The sequence below is a fragment of the Balaenoptera borealis genome, assembly GCF_965194805.1.
Source record: "Balaenoptera borealis genome assembly, chromosome: 12".
In the NCBI taxonomy this organism is placed as follows: Eukaryota; Metazoa; Chordata; class Mammalia; order Artiodactyla; family Balaenopteridae; genus Balaenoptera; species Balaenoptera borealis.
In genome coordinates this window covers 53,668,767-53,679,742 of record NC_138869.1, presented here as the reverse complement: position 1 = coordinate 53,679,742, position 10,976 = coordinate 53,668,767, and the positions used below count along the sequence as shown (strand labels likewise).

Genomic DNA, 10,976 nt, shown 5'->3' with positions numbered 1-10,976 from the left:
TGGAATTTTTATGTCTAACTTTTAGCTAGTAATAGAGCTTCTGGAGCATTTTTTGTTTTGGTTTGTTGACAACTCAGAAAAAAGGAAAGGGGTGTCACCTATCGAATCTCTGGCAGCATTTCCTGTTGCATATTGAAAATTTAAGATAACTCCCAGCTGTGATTTCTTAGTGAGGAGCCAACTTTGTTTCAGACTCTTATCTGCAGCTGCAGACCTGACCATATAATAACCTGGTACAAGAATTGCTTAGAGCATTTTAAAATTGTATTCTTTGGGTGAGAATTATTCCCTCATCACTTCCTCTTTGTTATTCTTAGTAAATAACTCATTTAGGACTAGTGCTGTTTCCTTTTGACATATTACACAGTCTTTTTTTGGATCCAGCTCACTGTTACGTTTTTCCTTTTATAAGCTACTCAGCTTTTGAATTAGAAGTCAAATTTTGTAGGAGGATATTTGAAGCAGAGGAAAGTTATCTAAAAACTGATGACAAAACTGTGATAATACTTTAACAAAATTACTTTTAAAAAATCAGTGAGATATTTTTAGATAAAAAGGTAAAAGATATTTTAAAATGAAGTAGTGGATGACACTTTACAATGGTCTTAAGTATTTACCCGAATGAAGTATTTTGGAAGCCACATAGTTTCAGTTGAAAATTGAAACTACTCAAAATGTTTGCTTCCAAAATTGGAGGGATTTACATACCCAGATTTCTATAAGGGGAGAAAATGCCAGTATGTTTTAGGCTCTTTTTGTACTGTCACTGGGTACTTGAACTCTTTTTGGATGTAATGCTTCATTTACAAAATTGGGTAGCATTCTAGCATCCAACACTTGAGTGCTTACTATGTGACAAATACTATTTTAAGCATTTTAAATGAATTAGTTTATTTACTCTCCACAAAATTCTGAAATTGGTTCTATTATATTCTCCATTTTACAGATGAAGAAATCATTGCATAGAAAAGACAAGTAACTTCCCTAAGGTCATACAGCTAAGAAATAGCCGAGCTTGGATTCAAACACATAGGCTCACTGTGCTGCGCTGTTGTCAGTCTTCTCCATCTCCTCCATTAATATTTTGTTTTTCTGTAGCTTTTCATGATTTTAAAAGCACTTTCACATCTTGATTCTCACAATAACCTTGTGAGTTAGGTAGGATAAGCATTGTTATTAGCCTTATTTACAGATGAGGAAACAGACGAAGCCGAGAGATTAATGTCTGGAAGGTATCAGAACTGGGACTCAAATTCAGCTTTTAAAGCCATTGTTTATTTTTCTGTATCATGCTACTTCCAGAAGAGCTGGACTTTGGAGAGTTATAAGTGTGGCTTTGAATTCTGGCTGTACTAGTCGCTGGTTGAGTAATCTTGTTAAGTAACTACTCTGGACTTCAGTTTCCTCATCTGTAAAATGGGAATAATATGGGCCTCCTGTATTATAGGGCTGCTGTGACAAAGTAAATAGTGCACGTAAACTTTACCATAGTGTTAGGCTTCCAGTAGGCTATTTTGTTGCTTATTAATAAGTTGAAATAGAAAGTAAGAATAGAAGTAAAATATTCTTCTTTTATAAGAAATATATTTATTAAGATAGGTGTTCTAAAACGTGGTTGATCATATGAATCTCCCAGGTTGCTTTTTCAATGTACAGATTCCCAGGTGTTACCCCATACTTGCTAAATCTGAATCTATGAGGTTGAGCTTATAAATCTGTATTTAAATACACACACACACACACACACACACACACACACACACCCGTACACACATATACACATACTCCTTCCTAGGGGATTTTGATGGCCAATCATGGGAACCATGAACCAAAGTACCCAGAAGATCCCATCCTGGATGGTCAGTTTTGTTTTACTTACAGGTTATTTTCCTCCCTGTACATTATTATTTTGCTATGAAATAACTAAGTTTAATCCATTTATTATAATATTTAAAGTTATAATAATTATTTTTATTATTAGAAAAGGTTTTAAGAGGCCAGTATTTCTAGTTTTTATTTCTATCTTCAGAACTCTGAATATGAATATTCCAACTTTAATAACCTCATCAGAAGGCTTAGCTTAACCTGAAACATGAAAGGGCTAGTTTTTACTTTTAAGATTCAAGACTTTATTTGATAGATAGCTAGTGGGAAGCAGCCGCATAGCACAGGGAGATCAGCTCGGTGCTTTGTGACCACCTAGAGGGGTGGGATAGGAAGGGTGGGAGGGAGATGCAAGAGGGAGGGGATATGGGGATATATGTATACGTATAGCTGATTCACTTTGTTATAAATCAGAAAGTAACACACCATTGTAAAGCAATTATACTCCAATAATGATGTTAAAAAAAAAAAAGACTTTATTTGCAGGATGAGTGCCTAATGTGTGGTGCAGTAAAACTTTAGAGGAAATAGGTTTAGCAATCTTAATAATTCTTTCATATATTCCTTGTGATTTTTTTCTCTTTCAAGTTTTCATAGCCAGTTCTTAATTGTGCATTCATACATTAGATGGTTGGCATTCACAGATAGTCCCTAATCGTTATTTTCTCTGATAGGATCATCCGTTTCTCACACACACACACACACACACACACACAATTACCTCAAGTTAGGAATAAAAACTAACAGAACCCCCATAACAATTAAAAAGGACAAATAGCTTAATCTTTTTTTTTTTTTTAAGTTAAATCTTAAGAGTTTAATTTGTCTTTTCCTCACTTCAGATTGTTTTTTGAGGTAGACAGGGTATACCATAAATAAAGAAAAATAGCCTCTTTTTCCTCTTGCTTACTATCTGCTCAAGTATCCATGCTTCTCAGTTGGCCCCAAATCAGGCAACTAGAGGGAATGAGGAGCAAAAGAAACAAAAAGCTTGAATATGTTCTGCAAACTGGATAATTTGCATGCTAAAATGTGAAACAGAGTGCACTTTAAAAATTGTTGTAAAATACTCATAAAATTTACCACTTTAGTCATTTTTAAGTGTACAGTTCTGTGGACTTAAGTACAGTCACATTGTTGTGCAACCATCATCACCATCCATCTCCAGAATTCTTCTTATCTTGTAAAACCTGTTTGCATTTTTAAAAGATGTTGAAATGTTTGAAGATTGCTCCATGAAAGCAGGAATGTGGATGGATCTAGAAGTCCCGCCATGTCTGTAATAGGCATGTTGCTGCTTTGCTGGGTGAGCATGTGTGTCACAGCTCTCTGAAGACCTCATAAGAGCAGGTGTTGGAGGAGGTCAGCAGCAGGTTCTCTAGGGTATCAGAAGGCCAATCTGGATGCTTACCTTTCTTGCTTGTTTGACTTTGATTGTCCCACAGGTTTGGGGGAAATGCAGTTGGAGAGTTGCCTTTCAGTGAAAATTACCCGAAAGCACAGAGGGTATCAAATGGAGACCCTTAGGCAGCTAGCCTCGCAAAAGGAGAAAGATAGGGATGGATGAAAGCCAGTTATGCCGCCTTACCACAGTCAGTTTGGTGAGTGTTATGAAGAGTGTTCCTATGAGAAGTAGAAGCCTCTTGGAGGGTTTGCAAGCAGTCTTACTATGGCCTCACTGAAGCCTGGAATATTCCTCCTTTCCTTGTTGTAGAGCTGAAATTATGAAGAAAACATGTTTTCTGCACATCTCTTCAAATGGAAGTCATCAGAACGTTGCTTATTTTTGAACCTGATGATCTGAAAGCCCTTCCAGTTCTAAAATTCTGTGATCTCTTTTGAGATTCAGGACCCAAAGAAAATTCATACTCATAATGCACAACTCTCTTGAATCTAAAGAATCAATGACAGGCATAGAAACCGATCATCTTTTATAGGAGTTAGAGTCTAGTAAGTGGAATGTTTGGAGACTTTTACATTGAGCAGAATTTACGTGTATACATATTTGGTGTGCAAACCTACTTGTAATAATAAGGAAGAAAAGAAACTATGGCTGTTTAACATTTGTAGCTGCTAGAACTTGCATTTCATTTTTTTAAATAACTTTATTGAGATATAATTCACATAACATATAGTTCACTCATTTGAAGCATACCATTCAATGGTTTTTACATGATTTACTTTTAATTTGTGGTTAAAATATATATAAGAAAATTTGCCATTTTAACCATTTTTAAGTCTACAATTCATTGGCATTAATTACATTAACAATGTTGTATAACCAGCACCACTGTCTATTTCAAAAAATCTTTCATCACCCCAGACAGAAATTCTGTAACCATTAAGTAGTAACTCCATTGCCCCCTCTTTTAGCCCCTGGTAACCTCTAATCTACTTTATGTCCCTATGAATTTGTCTAATTCTAGATATTTCATAGAACTGGAATTATACAGTATTTGTCCTTTTTGTGTCTGGCTTTTTTCACTTAGCATAATGTCTTCAGGATTCATCCGTGTTGTAGCATGTGTCAGAACTTCATTCCTCTTTTTTTTTCCTTGTAAATAACTTAATTCCTTCTTTTATAGCTGAATGATGTACCATTGTATGTATATATTACATTTTGTTTATCCATTTATCTATTGATGGACCCTTGGTTGGATTTTATTAGTTTGCTGCTTAAAGAGGTAGATTCCAGGCATCTGGAATGATGAGTAGTGAGAACCAGAAGTTTGTGGTTTTGATTATAGATTAGCAGCCTGAGAAGGATACAAAGGGAAGAACTGTGCTTAGTTTAAAAGATACTGTCCAGTGTTATTGCTTTATGGAATAATAATCGTAATAGCTTGATAGAGCTGATGATTTTCTCATAGTTATTTAGCTATTTTATTTGAATAATTTATTCATTTTTAGGCCATGTCGAACTAAGGATAAAAAACTTTTGGCAAGGATAGCAGTTTTTTAAACTGCAAAGAATTACCACAATCAATAATAATTATGGGTAATACCATCTTTCATTTAAGAATAAAGTAGTTTTGGGGGCTTCCCTGGTGGTCCAGTGGTAAAGAATCCGCCTTCCAATGCAGGGGACGTGGGTTCGATCCCTGGTGGAGGGACTAAGATCCCACATGCCGCGGGGCAACTAAGCCCACACGCCTCAACTAGAGAGCCTGCATGCCACAAACTACAGAGCCCACGCGCCCTGGAGCCCATGTGCCACAACTAGAGAGAGGAAACCCGAACGCCACAACTAGAGAGAAGCCCGCGCACCACAGGGAAAAGATCCCGCATACCTCTATGAAGATACCACGCGCCGCAACTAACACCCAACGCAGCCAAAAAAAATAAAAAACTTAAAAAGAAGATTTAAAAAAAGAATAAGAATAAAGTGGGTTTCTTTATTAAACGTGAATTTTGAATGTCATTCATTTAGTAAATGTTTATTGAGCATTTACTCTCTGTAGGTGCTGTGTTAGGTAAGGAGGACAGGGAATGGACAGGTCTGGCATGGTCATTTCCCTTTATGGAGCTTAGGTTCTAGAGGGGAAAATTGACCCTAAAAAATCATTACATAATGGACCTGTTCTTTGATTTTCAGCTTCTTTTTTTCCTTCAAATTTAATGTCTACATTTAATATTGTAATTTCTGTCTTGAAAGCGGTGATTGTCAGTGTATATCACAACCAGTGGCATTCTTAGAATTCAGCAAATGTAATAATATATTTATTTACAACTGTGCTAAGTGCTTTGAGTGAACAGTAAATGATTTCATTGAAGAGTGTGTGACGGGGGACTTGACATTTTGGGGGCTTTGAGAAGGCTTCCCTGAGGAAGCGCCCTTTCAGTTGAGTTTTGAAGGAGGAATGCAGTGATTTAGGGGAAGCAGTTGTCAGACGCAGGGAGGAGCTTTACAGTCAGAGGGAAGAATGTGTGACAAGCTTTGAGGCTGAAAGAGTGTGGAGAATTCAAGGAGTAACAACATGAACAGCTAACACTTGCTGAGCTCTTATTATGTACCAGGCACTATTCTAAGTTCTTTAAACAGATTTAATCCTCTTGATAACTCTGTGGGGTGGTCTACTATTCTCATTTTATCTGTGATGAATCCAAGGCATGGAGAAGTGAGGTAACTTGCGCAAGGCCACATAGCTAGAGAAGGGTCGGTCTGAAATGTGCACTTCGGCTCCTACACTCTTAATATTGTGCCTCCCGTGATATCACTGTTAACTCTGACACGTACAGCAAGGAGGAGAGTAGCCAGAGAGGTAGGCAGGAGCCGGGTCACACAGGCCGGTGGTTCTCAACTGAGAGTGATTTTGTCCAGCTGGGGGCAGTTGGCAGTGTATGAAGATATTTTTGCCTGTCACAACAGGGGGAGGGGTGTGCTAGTGGCATGTGTGGGAGAGGCCAGGGATGTTGCTAAAAATGCTGCAGTGCACAGGACAGTCCCCACAGCAAATGTCAGTAGGGCTGAGGGTGAGAACCCTGATATAAGATTTTGGTCTGTGTCCTAAGAGCAAAGGAAAAAACATTGAAGAGTTTTGTGTAGGGGTATGATGTGATCAGATATGTGCCTTCAGAGGATGACTTTCCTGCGGGTTGGAGATGATATCACAAAGAGACGTTAGTGGATGCGGAGAGATGAGTCATGAGACTTGCAGAGGCATTGGTGGCCTGGCCTAGAGTGATGACAGTAGGGATGGGGAGAGGTGGTTGGAATGCAGAGGTAGGAGGAGATGCTCAGTGAGTGGCAGTGGTTGGGTAGCAGAGAGGGGAGGTTTGGGGTTGTGCATCCTGGGGGATGGTAGGCAACGTTAGTGCGGGGAGGAGGTTTGGAGACGGAAGACCATGAATTTATGTTAGGACGTGTGGTATTTAACGTGCCTCTGAGGCATCTAAGTGGAGATTTTGAAGAAGCAGTTTGGGGATTTGGATCAAGAGGTCAAAGGAGAAGTCTGGGCTATACATACATATTTGAGACTTGTGCGCATGTAGAAAGTAATTGAAATCATGATTGTGGATGAGGTTGTCTAGGGAGAAAGTGTAGAGTTGAGGATAATCACTCCTCAGGCTGAGCCCTAAAGAACTCTGGGATTTCAAGGTCATGTCTTAAGTCTTTCTTAATTTTGGCACTTTTTTGATCACCCTTTTGTGTTTGGTTCAGGTTGTTCTTTGCAAATTGGATTTGTCTGAAAAATTAACTCCACAGGAGGCAGAATTACTCTTATTTAAAATACCTTTCAAATGCCTTTAATACACTCAGTGGTGGTACACAAAAATTTATAAAAGATTATGAAATACGAGTTAATTTTTCAGGGTTATGAAAAATAAATGTTTTTCTTTCCATTTCTATCCAGTTAAAAGTTTTCTTTAAAAATTCTCCCCCTTCGTACTTACTGTTTTTAGTAGACAAATTCTTTGAAAGAGCAGACCTAAGTTGTCGTTTTTAGTCATTTAGGAATCTTTCCAGTGGCATTAGTACATGAATGCAGCCAATTCCTGTCAAGTGCAGACCTCTCTATTTTTTCCCCCATTTACCCACTGGAACTAAGGCAAAGGAGGGTAGGCGATGTGGTTGGGCACTCCCTCCCCCGCCCCGCCCCCCAAATCCAGGGCTCTGTGATGGCCAGCGTTACTCTCGGTATCTCACTGTTCCTTGATTTATCCCTCTAACCAGAATTAAGGGAGGATTATTGAGCCCTATGACTTAGTTTTGTGTCAGCGTGACTGAAAAATGTTTGGTATAAGGTTCACTGTCACAATCGTCACTATTCCTGTGACTTACAGGTATTTGGAGAAAAAATTCAGATAGTGCGGTACCCTTACCCTAAATGTAAGGACGCTACTAGCAGCCCCACCGCCACCCCCAGCACACACACAGAGTATCTCTACCACAACTGTGGGTCACATTTCCCCTTCGGTTAGATGCGTCATTGCTGAGCCAGGGTTTCAGTCTTCCAGTGCTATCTATTTACTAGGTTGTATTCAAACCTCAGTAATAAAGTCTGTAATCTTAAATTCCTTCTCTCATTTCAAAAGAATATTTTGCTGTCAGCAGTTTTCTAAATAAAAGGAAGATATAGTTGTTTGACATCAGAAGAAAATGGGTTAAAATCCCTAGATTTTATCTAATGCATATTGGTGTTTATGCTCAGAAAAATTTATATAGTTGGTTTTCAACTACCAAAAGCTTTAAAAAAAAATGGTTAAACACAATTATATTGTTAAGATCTAATTAAAGGGGCTTCCCTGGTGGTGCAGTGGTTAAGAATCCACCTGCCAATGCAGGGGACACAGGTTTGATCCCCGGTCCGGGAGGATTCCACATGCCACGGAGCAACTAAGCCCATGTGCCACAACTACTGAGCCTGCGCTCTAGAGCCCGCAAGCCACAACTACTGAGCCTGTGTGCCACAACTGCTGAAGCCCGTGCACCTAGAGCCTGTGCTCCGCAACAAGAGAAGCCACCGCAGTGAGAAGCGCGTGCACCACAACAAAGAGTAGCCCCTGCTCGCCACAACTAGAGAAAGTCCACGTGCAGCAACGAAGACCCAACACAGCCAAAAAAAAATAAATTAATTAATTTTAAAAAAAAGAAATGCACCTCTTTAAAAAAAAAATCGTAAAAAAAAATCTAATTAAGAAAAATGGTACCTAAGATTTTCTACTAAAGGGAAGTTGCTAGGGAATTGAGTAATGATTTTTATTTGTTAATTTGGAAACCATAGCAACACAATAAATATTATGTCTCTTAATTTGTCTTCCAGTGTTCTTTTGGCATGAGTGTCATGGAAGAATAACAAAATTAAACACAGTAAACTCTGAGTCTTTAGCTACCTGAATTAGTCATTTGCCTTGAATGTTTCACTTTCTAGAATTTTATATTTCAAATTTCTTGATATTAAAGTGTAGTCTGTAAAGGTCCAAATTATACCTTATTTTTCTTTCTCATGCCAGTTGCATGGATTTTATATTATGGATATACATGCAGGCTGGCAATTCCATATTTGGCTCAGTTCAGTGCATTTCTGTCAAATCATGAAATTTTAATTTGCCTCCCTTTAAAACTGTCACATGATCACAGCAGGACAAAAGTTTAAAAGCTAGAGGTTTCCCTTCTTTTAAAGGCATTTGAGTGTGTGTTATGTTCTATTCTTTTTGAAAAATGTTAAATGCAGAAAGGTTTTGATAATAATGTCAGTACCCATGAGTCTACATTAAATGATGCTAACATTTTGGGACAGTTATTGCAGACTTTTTCTTATAAAGATCAGAAGGAAGGGAGAAGACATTATAAACCAAGTTTAGGGCCCTTTATCTTACCCCCAGGCCTATTTCCCCTTCCCCCACCCCAACAGGGAACCACTATAATAAAATCATGAGGTATCCTTCCTGTTCCTGTTCTAAAGGTTCTAATACATATCACTATAAACAGTATTGTTTTATGGGTTTGTGTGTGTCACTTTCTAAGTGTTCTCAGGCACAGGGGTAGAACACGTTGGAAGCTGCCAGAATAACAGCTCAGTTTGGCTGGAGAGAGGGTGGGGGGAATGGGAGATGATGCTGGAGAGACCAGAGGGGCCGATCAGGAAGGGATTTGTGTGCTAAGGAGTTCATGTGTGATTTCGGCAGCTGTGGGGGAGCCCTTGAAGGGTAAAACCTTCTTCAGATTTAGCCACCATGTAAAGAGTGACTGGTAAGGAGAAAACTAGTTAGGAAGCTTTGTTGTCATCTTGGTGACAGGTGATGAGAGCCTGAATTAAGGCAGTGATAGTGGGAATGGAGAGGGAAGTTTGGACTGAAGAAATAGTAGAGAGAGAGAATCTTGATGGGAACTATAGCTGAGATTTAGTGACGGTAAGGACGGAGGATGTAAACGAGGGAGGAAGGAGACTTACGGGGATCCTTCATTTCAGTTCTGGGTAATGGGACAGCTGATGGGGACATAAAGAGGAAGAGGAACTTTAAGGGAAAGATTATAAATTCCATTTGTGATATATCAAATCCGAGGTTCCGGTGGGACAGCCCCAGGGTTTAATAGCCAGTTGGACTGTGAGAGAAAAGTCTGGGTTGGACACAAAGCTTTGCAGACTCTCAGTATCACCCAGGGAGGGAACATAGAGTGAAGAGTAAGATGAAGCCTGGAAGCTTTGGCTATTTTAAAGTTTTAGGAGCTAACAGAGAAAAATGAGCCCATGAAGGATTCTGAGGAAGAGAGGTCAGAGAGTCAAGCGGGAAACCAGGAGAGACTAGTATTGCAGAAAGCCAAGAGAGGAGAGTTTTCAGAAGAAGTTGAGTGGCAGTGATATGGGAAGCCAGAATGGACAAGTGAGATAAGAGAAAAATTCTGTTGGGTTTGGTAGTCAGAGGTCATAAGTGACTTTGGCATGAGCAATTTCACTGAAATGATTTGGGCAGAAGCCAGAAAGTGTCATTTGAAGGGAGTGGGGAGTGAGGAGGGAGGTGCTAGAAAAGTTGGCTGTAAAGAGAAGACGAGACAGAATTGAACCAGGATGGGACTGTTTGTTTGTTTGTTTGTTTAAAGATAAGAGAGACTTTGAACCTACTTATGATGAGAAGAACAAACCAGTAGAGGAAGAGAGTGCAGACAGAGGAGATCAGATAGTTGAGGCAAGGTCCCTAGGGAGGGTGGAGTTCACATCATAGCACAGAGGGTGTGTGTCTCTATATATATAGACACGTCCATATATGTTTTATATGTATATTGTTATATAACTTTACATTTGTGTTTTATATGTATATACATATATTTTATATTTATATTGCTATGTAACTTTATAATGAACTCTCTTGCCTTTGACTCTCAGGATGATGGATTCAAACTATTTTTTTTAAAGTGGATATAACTTTGTTTCCCCCCAGAATATCCAGCCCCCCCAGAATAGTTCCAAATGAAATTTGACATGTGGGTTATATTCCAAGGAAACAGAGGGCACTGTCCAGTGGATAGGATAGATCCTGCTTTACTTGTAGACCCACAGGACAGATAGTTATAATAGGATTGGCCTTAGTTGAGTTTCTGATTTGGAAACTGATTTGGACTGATTTGGTTTATTTTAGGCTGTTCTGTGTTT

At 38.9% G+C, this 10,976-nt stretch overlaps 1 protein-coding gene across 29 annotated transcripts in view; it reads left to right on the top strand.

Moving 5' to 3' along the window:
- The window catches only part of LRRFIP2 (LRR binding FLII interacting protein 2), a 101,767-nt gene that overhangs the window by 614 nt on the left and 90,177 nt on the right, over positions 1–10,976 (top strand). The gene's annotated exons all lie outside the window — the stretch shown is intronic.